Source organism: Mixophyes fleayi, chromosome 9 (assembly GCF_038048845.1).
Source record: "Mixophyes fleayi isolate aMixFle1 chromosome 9, aMixFle1.hap1, whole genome shotgun sequence".
In the NCBI taxonomy this organism is placed as follows: Eukaryota; Metazoa; Chordata; class Amphibia; order Anura; family Limnodynastidae; genus Mixophyes; species Mixophyes fleayi.
This window is the reverse complement of record NC_134410.1, coordinates 50,245,659-50,257,841: the sequence shown is the minus strand read 5'-3', so window position 1 is coordinate 50,257,841 and position 12,183 is coordinate 50,245,659. Positions and strand designations below refer to the sequence as shown.

Sequence of the window (12,183 nt, the reverse complement as noted above, 5' to 3'; positions counted from 1 at the left end):
AGGAGGGTGCCACTAAAGCGGCTCTGTCCTCCATATTGGTGGGCATTTCCTCCATTGCCCGCCTACACGATTCCACTGATTTGACCAAAGAGTTTCTTATATCTAAAGCTCTCAAAAGATGGGCAAAAAAGCAGCCACCTGGAGAAGATCGTAGAAGGCCCATCGACCATAATCTATTTAAACAGTTATTATGTGCACTTGCAGTGGTTACTGATTCAGAATATCAAGCTATTTTGTTTAGCCCTGCAGTCCATCCCTTAAATGACTTTAGCTTGGCGGAAAAGCTTTTGCAGTCGATGACTAAGGCATACGGTGCTATCGCTGATTGCTTGAATGTCACTGCCCCCTTCAAAGCACCCTGGCTCTTAGTTACCTTGTGTGGGGACCCATTGTCCTGCATTGTATGGCACTTCATTGTGAGCCCAGAGAGGGAAGAGTCACAGTTACGCCAGATTTAGCACTGGTTAATCGCAAGGGACTATGTCCTGATACCAGTAATAGTTCCTGTGGCTGTACACTGTTTGATTCAGCTATTAATTTTAGCTGACTTGCAAGTGCTCTCATCGCCACCAAGTTTATATAGTCATCAATAAACTGTGACCTATTTTAGCCAAACTAGAAGTCGTCAGTGTGTTTATTTCATTAGAGCTTAAGAGATTTTAACAATGACTGTTGAGAGGTTTTGTGCGTGGAAGAAGTGAATCTGCAATGTGAAGTTTAAAGGAAAATGTTGATAAATTCTAAAACAAAATATTTTTACACTTGAATTCTATTACTGTATCTGTACTAGGCCTTTCCTCCACCTTCACTGTCACTTATTTATTTATTCAACTGAATGAGCCAGTGACTAACACTGGGCTTACACCTCATTGCTCTAATCATGCATAACACACAAGTGAACTTATGCTGGGTAGCAGCTATGTGCTCTGAGCATTTACTTAGTGGCTCATTTCAGAAAATTAGTACACTACAAAAAAAACAAACAATAATCAAGACAAAGGGTGAGCAAGCTGAAAAAGTAAAAGTAAAAAAAAAAAATACATAGCTAAATTAATAATATGGATAAATACAAATAAAACGACACATAAAATAAGTCAAGTGACAAATGTATTTTTTTATATTTTGTGTTTTTGTTTTGTTTCATTCCTATTGTTTTGATAAACTGTAGTTTCTTGTACTGTATATTTGTGTAAATGATGTTTGATAGATTGCCATGCATCTGTGAGTTTATAGAAACAATATTTAAGGATTTTATATAAAAGAATCTCTTCTCTGTCCAAAAAGAAATCCTATTAATGTGTTACGAATGAATTAGGCATTTATCTATATAGCTTAAGTAATGGGATGGGACACATCAAAAGCCTTATACTTTCCAACAATGTGACCTCTTCTTTTACATCTTTTCATAACAGTACCTTTTGCCAGGATCCATCTGAGTTTTCATGAATATTGATCAAAGCAAATAACACTCTATCTATCTATCTATCATATCAATTTAATCTATCTAATCTATGTATTTAATGTATCTAATCTTTATAGTTGATCTAATCTATTGCATCTATTTAATCTATCTAATTTATATAAAGAAGATAAATTTGTAGAGTGCAAATACACAGAGAATTGGAATATTTTGTAAAGGTGGAACCTGTGTCTGTGAAGCGCCTGTACTTGCCCCTGACTCATAAAAACAAAGATAGAAAAAGGAAAGTAGAAAATTGGAGGTCACAGTTTATGAAAATACCATTTAGAAAAGAAGACCCCACTTCACAGGGTCTTCACCTATAGCAGCCACCTCTCCTGTACAATGCTATGATTAACTTCACTGTATTTGAGGTAGTGGACAGGACACAGTAGGGGACCAGCAAAGAACAGTTTTTTAACAGTGAAAGGACAGAAACACTGTTTACTCGGCTAAGGTCGCCAAGGTTACTGAGAATCAAGATCCAAGAGCAATAACCTTACTCTCTTTGAGGAGCGAAACCCAAAATTGAGGTTTCTAGGAGGATATCTTGTGAAAGGCCTTCTTGACTTTGTTTGCATGCAGATTTCTAACTGGTTCCCAGGATCTATCCTCTGGCCCATGCTCTTTCCTATGAATGAAGTTATGAAGTTATGAATTTGGCCTTGAGCTTTTTTGGAATCTAAGATTTTATCAACCAATAACTCTGGATGACCATGCAGCAGAATTTTCCTGATGATCTTAAAAGATCCGATAAATTTAGGTCCAAACTTTACCAAAATTTGTTTTAATTTGTTATTCATGGTAGGGAGCCATACCATGTCACCAACCTTCCAATTCACCAAACTTTGATGCCTATCAAGTAATATTTTGATTGAATGAGTGCACAAGAGAGCAGTTTGGACTTTTCTAGATAGCTTTAAGACATGCAGAGACCATCTTCACCTTTGTGATGTCTGAGTCCAAGATATGAAAAAAATAGGATGTTGAGCATATGTATAGAAAAAGCATAATCGCAAGATGAAGTGTGAGGAATATTGTTATAAGCAAATTCTGCCTAAGGAAGTGATTCTGCCCAATTATTGTAAATATGGGAGATGTAACATCTGAGATATTGCTACAAAATGTTATCAATTCTCCATTTGTCTATTTGTTTGATGATGATGATGATGATGATGATAAGCAGAGGAGATACTTAGGGGTATATTTACTAAACTGTGGGTTTGAAAAAGTGGAGATGTTGCCGATAACAACCAATCAGATTCTAGTTATCATTTATCTAGTACATTCTACAAAATGACAGCTAGAATCTGATTGGTTGCTATAGGAAGCATCTCCACTTTTCCAAACCCGCAGTTTTGTAAATATCCCCCTTAGACTTATCCCAGGCATTGAAAAATAGGTACCCAAAACTAGCCCACAAATTGCAAACCCCTATCCAAGACAATTTTGGAAGACATTCTATGTAATCTGAAAATATTCTGTATGAACAGAAAGCCGATGCATTGTAGGTTTTTGAGGTCAGTATATATAGTAATATTGTACTTGGCCCACTCCAAACGGTGCTTTAACTCCTCAAATGCCATGTAACAAGTTCACAAGTACCCTAGTTTATTTCTGCAGAGGAGATTTTCTTGGAGGAGTATGCGCAGAGGTGCAGCTTTTTTATCCACTGGGCTAACTTTAGGTAATAATAGCTCCAGCCACCACATCAGAAGTATCAACCTTCACTATAAAGTGTAACTCCAAATTGGGGTAACAACGAATAGGCACATTACACAAATATTTTTTTCGGAAAAGCTGGAAAGACTTCCGTGCTACTAGTTTGCTGGGCCAGACTCTTCTTAGTCATGGCGGTGAGTGGGGCAGAGATAATCGAAAAAGTGGATAAATCTGCAATATTAATTGGAGAAGACAAGAAGTCTTTGAAGGACTTTTAAGTTACTTGGTTTTACCCAATTCTGAATTGCCTGGTCCTTAGATGGATCCATGGAGTATCCTTGTGCACAAATAATATCTTCTATATATATTAAAGAAGAAGTTTGTTTGTTTGTTGGTGACTATCTTCCACAGCTCTCAAGGTAAAGCTTCCAAATCTTACATAGTTATTTAGTATTGAAAAGTAAGCTAATAGACCACAAAGCGTCAATGCGGCAAAGTGACAGAGCGACAAATATTGAAACCATAATTTTTGGGTTGTAAACAATTGTTTGTCTGCAGGAAGGAAACCTCGTCACAACACAACATAATGACAACGTCACAAAACAACAAATCTTATTTTGTAGATAGCATTTTTGATATATTTACCAAATAATTTGCTAATATATAAAAACTGCAACACATTACAAATCGGACCTGCGCAACACCAGGCAACCCTGCTAGTATCCTAATAAATAAACTTGATGAAATTCAAATTGGTTCTCTCTTAACTTGATAAATGTATGCCTGATGATGCCTCAAGGAAATAGAATACATTAGCATATCACCCAGGTAGATAACAACGAATCTCCGTAGATGATCTTGGAGGGCCTCATTAATAAGTTCCTGGAATACTGCTGGTAGTTACTCAAACTGAATGGCATGACCAGATATTAATGGTGAGCAGTATGGGTGTCAAACACTGTCTTCATCTCCTTTGCATTCACCCACCAAATTATAAGCAACTCTGAGCTTTATATTGGTGTTATGGATGCTCCTTTGAGTTGTTAAAGCAGCTCCAGGATTAAAGGGAGAGGGTAAGAGGGTATCTGATTTTAACCATAATATGGTTCAAGCCCCTGTAGTCAATGTAAGGATGAAGTCGTCCATCCTACTTAGATAGGAAGAATAGACTTGCTACGAATGGGGATTTAGAGGGCCTGCTGAATCATTTAGCCAGATTATTTGTAATGTCTTATTCTACAGCTTTTATCTCAGGGGTGACAAAGTGAATAACAGGCCCTTAGGTAATCTAGACAAAGACATTAGCTTAATTGCATAGTTATATTACCTATAGGGTGGTAAAGAATCTGCTGTCTTTTTACAGAAGACATTGGTATTCAGCAGGAATTTCAATGATATAGGTGGTAAAGACCAGTATGGGAAGAGAGAGAGATAGAAGATTAAGCAGTTCTCGTTCCAATCTATTATTTGCCCGGGTGTTCGGTCAATATGGAGCTTATGTAACCAGGGATACCCCAAAATAATTGGATAAGTAGGAGGATGTACAAGATATCCTGCGTTTGCTCCTGGGCAGCAGTGAAGCCTGGACAGCATCCTGTGTCAGACATCAGTACATCTGGACATCAGTGCATCTGGATATCAGTGCATCTGGACATCAGTGCATCTGGATATCAGTGCATCTGGACTGCAGCCTTACCAGCCAGCCAGGAGGAGGTAAAAGTAATTATTTTTATTTTAAAAATGTCAATTGTGTTAAGGACTTTTGAAGTGAGATTTTTTTGGGGAATGAGGGGCGGAAAGCTTAAGCTTTGCCCAGGGCGCCGAGCAACCTTGCACCGGCCCTGACTGCAGTCATTCACTGTATAGACTGTGTACTTGTCGAACTTCCGGTGACGTCACATCTGGTCTGTACCCGGCCTGGTGTTTTCTACAGGGAGACTGCTTTCAGCATCCATTTATGGACCAGATAAGCAATATTTCCTTCATTCTATCGTAAGGATATTTAACCATTGGTGTAAGAAATGTTTTTTAGACTATTCCACAGATGTTTGGCCACTTGTTGTGGCTTGTTATTGTTTCTCCTAAGGTTTATTCTTTTCATATTCGATTTGAGTTTAAGTGATATCACTCAAGAAGACTAAAGAGGGTTAAGCGAGTATTTTATATAAATAAGCCCTGTTTAATTCATCATTGTACGCAGTTTATAGTTGAGAATCTTATATTATATGGTAACCGGCAATATTACACTATGAGCGCTTTGTAGCTCTATTTCTTTTGTTATCTATAGATTTCTCCTCTGGTTGGGGTGAAAGAGCTGGAGTTGCTGCATCCAACTTGTGGATTCAATATTTTGGAGCACTTATTTACAAACTTTTGCTCTCTCTCTCTCTCTCTTTCTCTTTCTCTTTCTCTCTCTCTTTCTCTTTCTCTCTCTTTCTCTCTCTCTCTCTCTCTCTCTCTCTCTCTCTCTCTCTATATATATATATATATATATATATATATATATATATATATATATATTATTATATTATACAAGTTGACCCGTGCATGATACTCATGCATTCTAGTCAAATCAAGCTACTTAAGGTGTTAAAAAGGTTCTTGTCATGCATTTGGGCCATAGCTCAGGCCTCCTCAGGGGAAGAGCGTTACTTCCAGACTTAAGCGCCCTTTTTTAACGTGGTTTTGTCCACATGCCACCACCTCATCATTCTTCTCCATCACCTCATCCTTCATTTTCATCGCCACATCTATCCAGATGTCTATCCAGAAACAGGGATCTCTCTCAGCGGTCCTGAGTATCACACTCCTCTCACTCTGTCACCCCCGGCAACCACCAACCACTCCCCACTGTCACCCCCGGCAACCACCAACCACTCCCAACTGTCACTTCTCCTTCAAGAAATATATATATATATTTTTTAAATCTTTATAAACACTTTTAACAATTAACAAATTAAATTAACAAATTAAAAACATCTCAGTATACCAAATTTCAGCCCTTTCTGAATTTTTTTTCCCACACACACTAAGAATTTAATAGGTCAGTGTATAACTCCGCCCAGCAGGTGGCGCTGCAGCTTGGTTTTATTTTTCCCACACACACACACGCACACAGACAGACTAACACACGCCACTAAGCATTTATATTATAGATAGATATATATATATATATATATATATATATATATATATATATATATATATATATATATTTATATTTTTTATATCTTATATTTTTATCAAATATTAGAATAAAATTTTATTCTAAAGGTAATGAGCTGACAAATGTTCTTCCAAATTTTTACCTTTTCCTACATACCAACCTTAGCATTTATGGTGAGGGCCCACAGCATAAATACAGTCCAGATTCCTACACTTAATCTGCCTCAGGTGTCAATATGTCATAACAGTGAACTGCTACAAATGCAACCACACTTAGGAATGACAGAGCAAGTTTAGTGCCAACACTCAGCTCTTATAAACAGTAGACAGCAACCTAATTCACTGATGATAAATCCTAAAACTAAACAGAACATCTCAATACACATAAGTCATTTATTAAAAGTATAAAGTTATAAAAGGAAAACTGTTACACCACATAGACCATCCTTCAAAATATTTGTTGTAATATGAGATTGTGATCCCAATACATCTCAGCATGATGAAGTAACAAGCATTTGGGGTTTAGTACGCTCCTCTGGTCACAAATATCACTTCCTTGCTGAGACACAAATGTTAAACTCCACAGTTGGCCTCCCACTTGGTAACAAACAATAAACTGTGATTGCGTCCTGAATGATGTCATCTGTGAGAATAGGATCGGAGGTGTAGGAAAAGGGCAAGGGGTAGTCTTAAACTACACTGAACAATTAGAACCCTGACAATGGTTATAGTGCTTTCCTTCAAACATTCTTAAAACTTTTACACTTTTTGGCTATTCTAGTACAACAGTGCCATCTAGCAGGACAGAGGTAACTACAATGACCTGTTTGACTTATATCGTGTCCAGCCTTATTAAGAGTAATTTGTATTTTTATTGAGTAGATACATTTAGTGGCGATTCAGTGTTTAGCCCCTACAATCTATAAAATAAGAGCTAAGGATAAATTTATCAAGCTGTGGGTTTGAAAAAGTGGAGATGTTTCCTATAGCAACCAATCAGATTCTAGCTGTCATTTTGTAGAATGTACTAAATAAATGATAACTAGAATCTTATTGGTTGCTATAGGCAACATCTCCACTTTTTCAAACCCGCAGCTTAGTAAATGTACCCTTAGAAATCATTCTGCAAGCAAACAGTAAAACACTATTTTATTTAACAATGTGCGAGATATGTAAATCATTCATAAATTATAGCAGAGTATGTGACATATAAAATTATACAAAAAGCAACATAGTTAGGGGATATTGGTTTTAATAGTGTGATCTATTTTTTTATGGAAATATGTTGTGCAATGATAGCTCAAACAGAAATACCAAATTCCTGCAACCATGAATTAATTAATAATTGAAGGTTATATTTTTATTCCAGGCTCAGAATTTTGTCTTACTAGAAATTGGTATTTATGCCATGGATTTTTTTTAGAATTGTCTTTATTGTTTCTATATGATATTTCTTAAGGAGTTAAAACATGCTTAGAATATTTCCTAGTATCTGAATTAGTCAGTGCACATATTCTCCGGAAATGTTAGTTTTCCATGTGTTATGCTCAATTTTTACTAGGTAACATTAGCAGGCTAATGTAAATGTCACTAACGTGTGTATGTCTCTTATTATATTATATATTCTGCACTCTTCACTTACACAATTCAAAATAAGCTTTGATTTAAAAAATTTTTTTTATCCTAAACAATCTTCTCTTTCAGTTTGGCCAAAAGCCTGAATATGCGGTAATATCACAATGCTTCAGTATATAAAGTAATTATGAACATAACTCAATGCTTTCAAACAATGCAATTATTACATAAACTTACTAACTAAACTTAGTCTACATAATCTGTATAAGGGACCATTTATAATGTAGTAAGTGGGGAAATATCCGTCTCCAAGTCATAGAAATATATATAAAGAGAATGGAAGGAGCTGGACTGTACTATATTTTATTTGGGAGAAATTGATATACAATATTCCAAACATGTCACTACAAAAGCTTACAATGCATCTGCATATGATTTTTATAACAGCCATGTGTTCCAGCTGCTAACTGCTTCCCCGATTCTACAGCATGTTTGTTTTAATGAACTGATATTTAAAATCACTTTAATAAGCCCCTACAATCTTCCCATTTTTGATCAATGTTCTATAATATGGAATTACAATTACACAATTTGGAGTTAGTCAGTTCTCTTAAACTATTGATTTCTGTGTTTTTAAAGTAAAGAAAACATATCCCTATAGATCCAACCAACAGCAACACATGATAGTGCTGTGTTCAAATAAAGTACACAGATAACTCACCTTCCTTAACAGTCTGTGTTTGGCGTAGGTATGTCCCAGTAGACTTTGCAATTAATAACCCAGTGTCCTTTTACTGTCTCTGTGGCACTGTGCAGTCCTGTGCTTCAGAATGGAGCTCCTTGGCTGTCCCTGGGGAAGATAGATGCAAGCAGAGTGTGTAGAGAGAGGGCAGAGCTTGTATCTGACTGACTGATTGATTGCCAGAGCAGGGGTACCTGCCTCCCCCTTCTCCTCCTCCCTCCACCCCCACCCCTCTCTCTCTCTTTCTCTCTCTCCGGAATTACTGGACACCTGCCACTGGCCTGGACTGGAGGTGTAGATGTTCAGCCACCGACAGAACATGGGGATAGCAGAGATTTTTAAGTCAGGCTGTTCTGTTCCTAAAGTGTTTAGCCGATGATATATAACATAATAGTTCTGTAAATTTAAATGCAAAACAACCTAGTGGAGAAGTGCCTATATAAGGACCTGCTTAGTAGTATAGCTGGTCCTATTTCTTAGATGGAACAATATACAATTTTGTATTTTATTATTATTTAGTCAATGCCTAGATGGTCCTGCATTACATTATGCTTTGCTTTCTTATAACATGTCTACAATGCTCTATTTTCATAGGAAATGCAGTTACTTGTGCTATCTTTTACAGTTTTAATTTCACTACAGATCAGTAAAGTGTAAGGTATACAGTGGTATGTCATACCGCCACTTCTCCTACTACTTTCATTGTAAAGCTATCAATTTCCATTCACTTACATTTCCATACTGTCACTTCTAAATTTTCACTTCAACCACTGTTACAAGTGATTAGATCAACCTGATTGATTTTTTTTTATAGGGACTGCTGTTTGCATGAAAATAGCCTCAAGTAGCATCAGGTATACTTTCATACTGTACCTAGGGGCCCACATAACAGAACATTATTCTACCCATAACTGTTAAACTCCTCTGAGTGTTCTACCAGCTACAGTCCCATCCCCATTCTAAGTTCCACTATCTCTTATTGTCTCAGACTTGCCTCTTCCCGTAACCTTTCACAAGCAGGAACCCTCTATACTTAGTCTCATGTACGCACTGCCTTCGTCAACCACATATGTAATCTTTTTTTTAATGTATAACTTGTATTATTTATGATTTATCTTGATTTGTCTGGAGCTGCAGAGTTTTGTGGCACCTTACAAATAAACTATGATGAGGGTCATTCAGTACACAATGACATGCATATTATACAATGCCAATGACCAGCATACCATGCAATACAAAATGACTAGTTTACTATAAAGTTACGATGAAGAGCATATAGCAATTTTATGTAGGTCCAGTACTCTGCTTTAGAGATAAGTAAATTAATTTAATTTGAACTTGAATGAATACAAAATTCTTAAATTCGTACAAATAAGAACTATTTGTGAGTCAGGCTTGAATTGGACACAGTGTGAACCAGTTGATTGAAAAATGCTCCCTATAGGATCAGACTAATCACAGTTAACAAAAATGAGCAAATAGTATCATATGACTAAACCCTATAAAAATACCATGAATCCAGTTCCTCACTCATTCTTCCTGCTTCAATGAGAGAAACATTTGTCAATGCCTATACAGTGATCCCGCTTATCCTACAACCCCTCTGCCACAATGAGGGAGGTTCAAGTTAGTGTAATATACTTTATTGTACCTATGACAGAACATGATTTGTTGCAATTATTTTTTTTCCACTGAAATAATGCGGTAGGTCTGGCATCAAATGATATATATATATCTATAAAGAATCTGGGAACTGTTACGACTCTGCCTATACTTTGTATGTGACAGCAGTAGCTCAATTCTACCAGAGGGGCTGCTGTTCTGCTCCTGAACTTTACACCTTGCCTGTAGGACTTAATCTCCTTACTTGATTAGAACTGCACCTTTCTCACAGCTTCAAATACCTGCCTCAGTCTGTGCTCGGTGCAGTTCATCGTTAATCCCTGGCTGCTGCTTGTTTCTCCCTGTTCTACTGCTGATTGATCTCCCGTTGTGACCTCGGCCTGATTATCGGTTTATGCTTATTCACTTGTGACCCTGAATTCTGCCTGGATAATGGATACTGCTTGAACTCTTGTTGCCCTGACCTCAGCCTGATTACCGGTTTATGCTTGACTGCTTGTGAACCTAAACTTTGCCTGGATACTGGTTTCTGCTTAAACTCTTGTTGCCCAGACCTCTGCCTGGTCACAGGACTCAGCTAATCTGTTTGCTTCCCTGGACAGACGTGTGCATTCTGGCAATAGGGTAACTCAATATACATGTTCCTGCACTTTAGCTGTATTTGTCATTGTTTGGAACCTGTTGCTCTGTTGACATTCCTGCCATTCCACACACCTGTTCATATTTATGTATTGGAGTTATACCTGTTAATGCTGCTACCTGAAAATCTGCATATTCCATGAACTGAATCTTTGTTCGCATATGTTGCCTAAATAAAGATACTTGGTTTCTATACTTCCGTTGCTGCTTCCTGAATTCGCTAGGAATCATAACAGGAACCAACTGAGTTTGAAGTGTATTTGATTTCTTAAAGATAACAACTTTACTGATAAAATTGGTTTGAGGGTATCACCCAATCCAAGCAACATTCCTTTTAATAATCTTCACTTTCTTGAAATACAAGCTATATATTGAGATGAAAGATAGGAGCCATAATATCCGGATCTTTAAATTTAGGTCACAGGAGACATTCTCTACTAAATTTAGAAGCAATAAGCAGTCATAAGTCCTCTCTTACTCCACTGCTCCTTAGGTCTTCAACCTTAGCCAATGACCGTTGCCTTACCTCCCATCTGGTTAACACATCTCACTTCCGCATTCAAGATTTCTCCGGTGCTGCCCCCCATCTCTGGAATGATCTTCCTCCTTCTATTAGGCTATTACCCAGCCTGCAAAACTTAAAATGCTCCCTTAAAACCCACCTGTTCAGGAAGTTTACCCTTCCCCTCTCTTACCGCTCCCCTTCCTTTCTCTACCCTTATTCACAATCCTCCGGCTATACCTCACCCTCATTACTCCTCTGTTCCTATTAGTACCCACACTTGTTCATCTCTCCCTTCTGAGTTTTAGTCCCCTCACCCTGACTCCCCACTTTGTGATTCTTGTCAGTGTGCCGCTCCCCTTAGAGTGTAAGCTCCTTTGCGCGGGGCTCTCTAGCCTCTTGTCCACTGCCTTCTGTTAACCTTGCATTCAGATCACCAGCCCCGTTTTTGCATGTTAATCCTCGGTTCATCTCTTCTCCTTTGTCTTTTTATCTCCATGATTGCCCTGATCCTGTTAATTGTGCCCACACTGCTGGGTACAGGTTAAGCCTGCCTTAATTCACTCCCCACCTCTCCTCCATCCCCTTTGTATTTTTATAAAGAGAAGCAGTCTCCACATCCAGCTGATAAGAAGAAGGATTCCAGATAGTTTCCTTGACACGTTTTCGTCCAATGACTTTATCAAAAGGGTTACCTGCAGGATGTGGAGACTGCTTCACTCTGGAATTTAAAAGTTGAGACTCTGTTTCTAGATAAGCGATTTTATATTTATTTGATGTACAGATATTTTTGCTTGACTTTTATTATTAAATACT

At 37.5% G+C, this 12,183-nt stretch overlaps 1 protein-coding gene across 2 annotated transcripts in view; it reads right to left on the bottom strand.

Annotated features, from left to right (window-relative positions):
- Positions 1-8,772, bottom strand: part of CHRDL1 (chordin like 1) — an 88,106-nt gene extending 79,334 nt beyond the window's left edge. The window contains exon 1 of one of the 2 annotated variants that reach the window (XM_075184327.1): positions 8,583-8,772. The gene's annotated coding sequence lies outside the window, so the exon portion shown is untranslated. The remainder of the gene's footprint in view (positions 1-8,582) is intronic. The other variant, XM_075184326.1, reaches the window with a different exon arrangement.
- Positions 8,773-12,183: the final 3,411 nt, after the last annotated feature.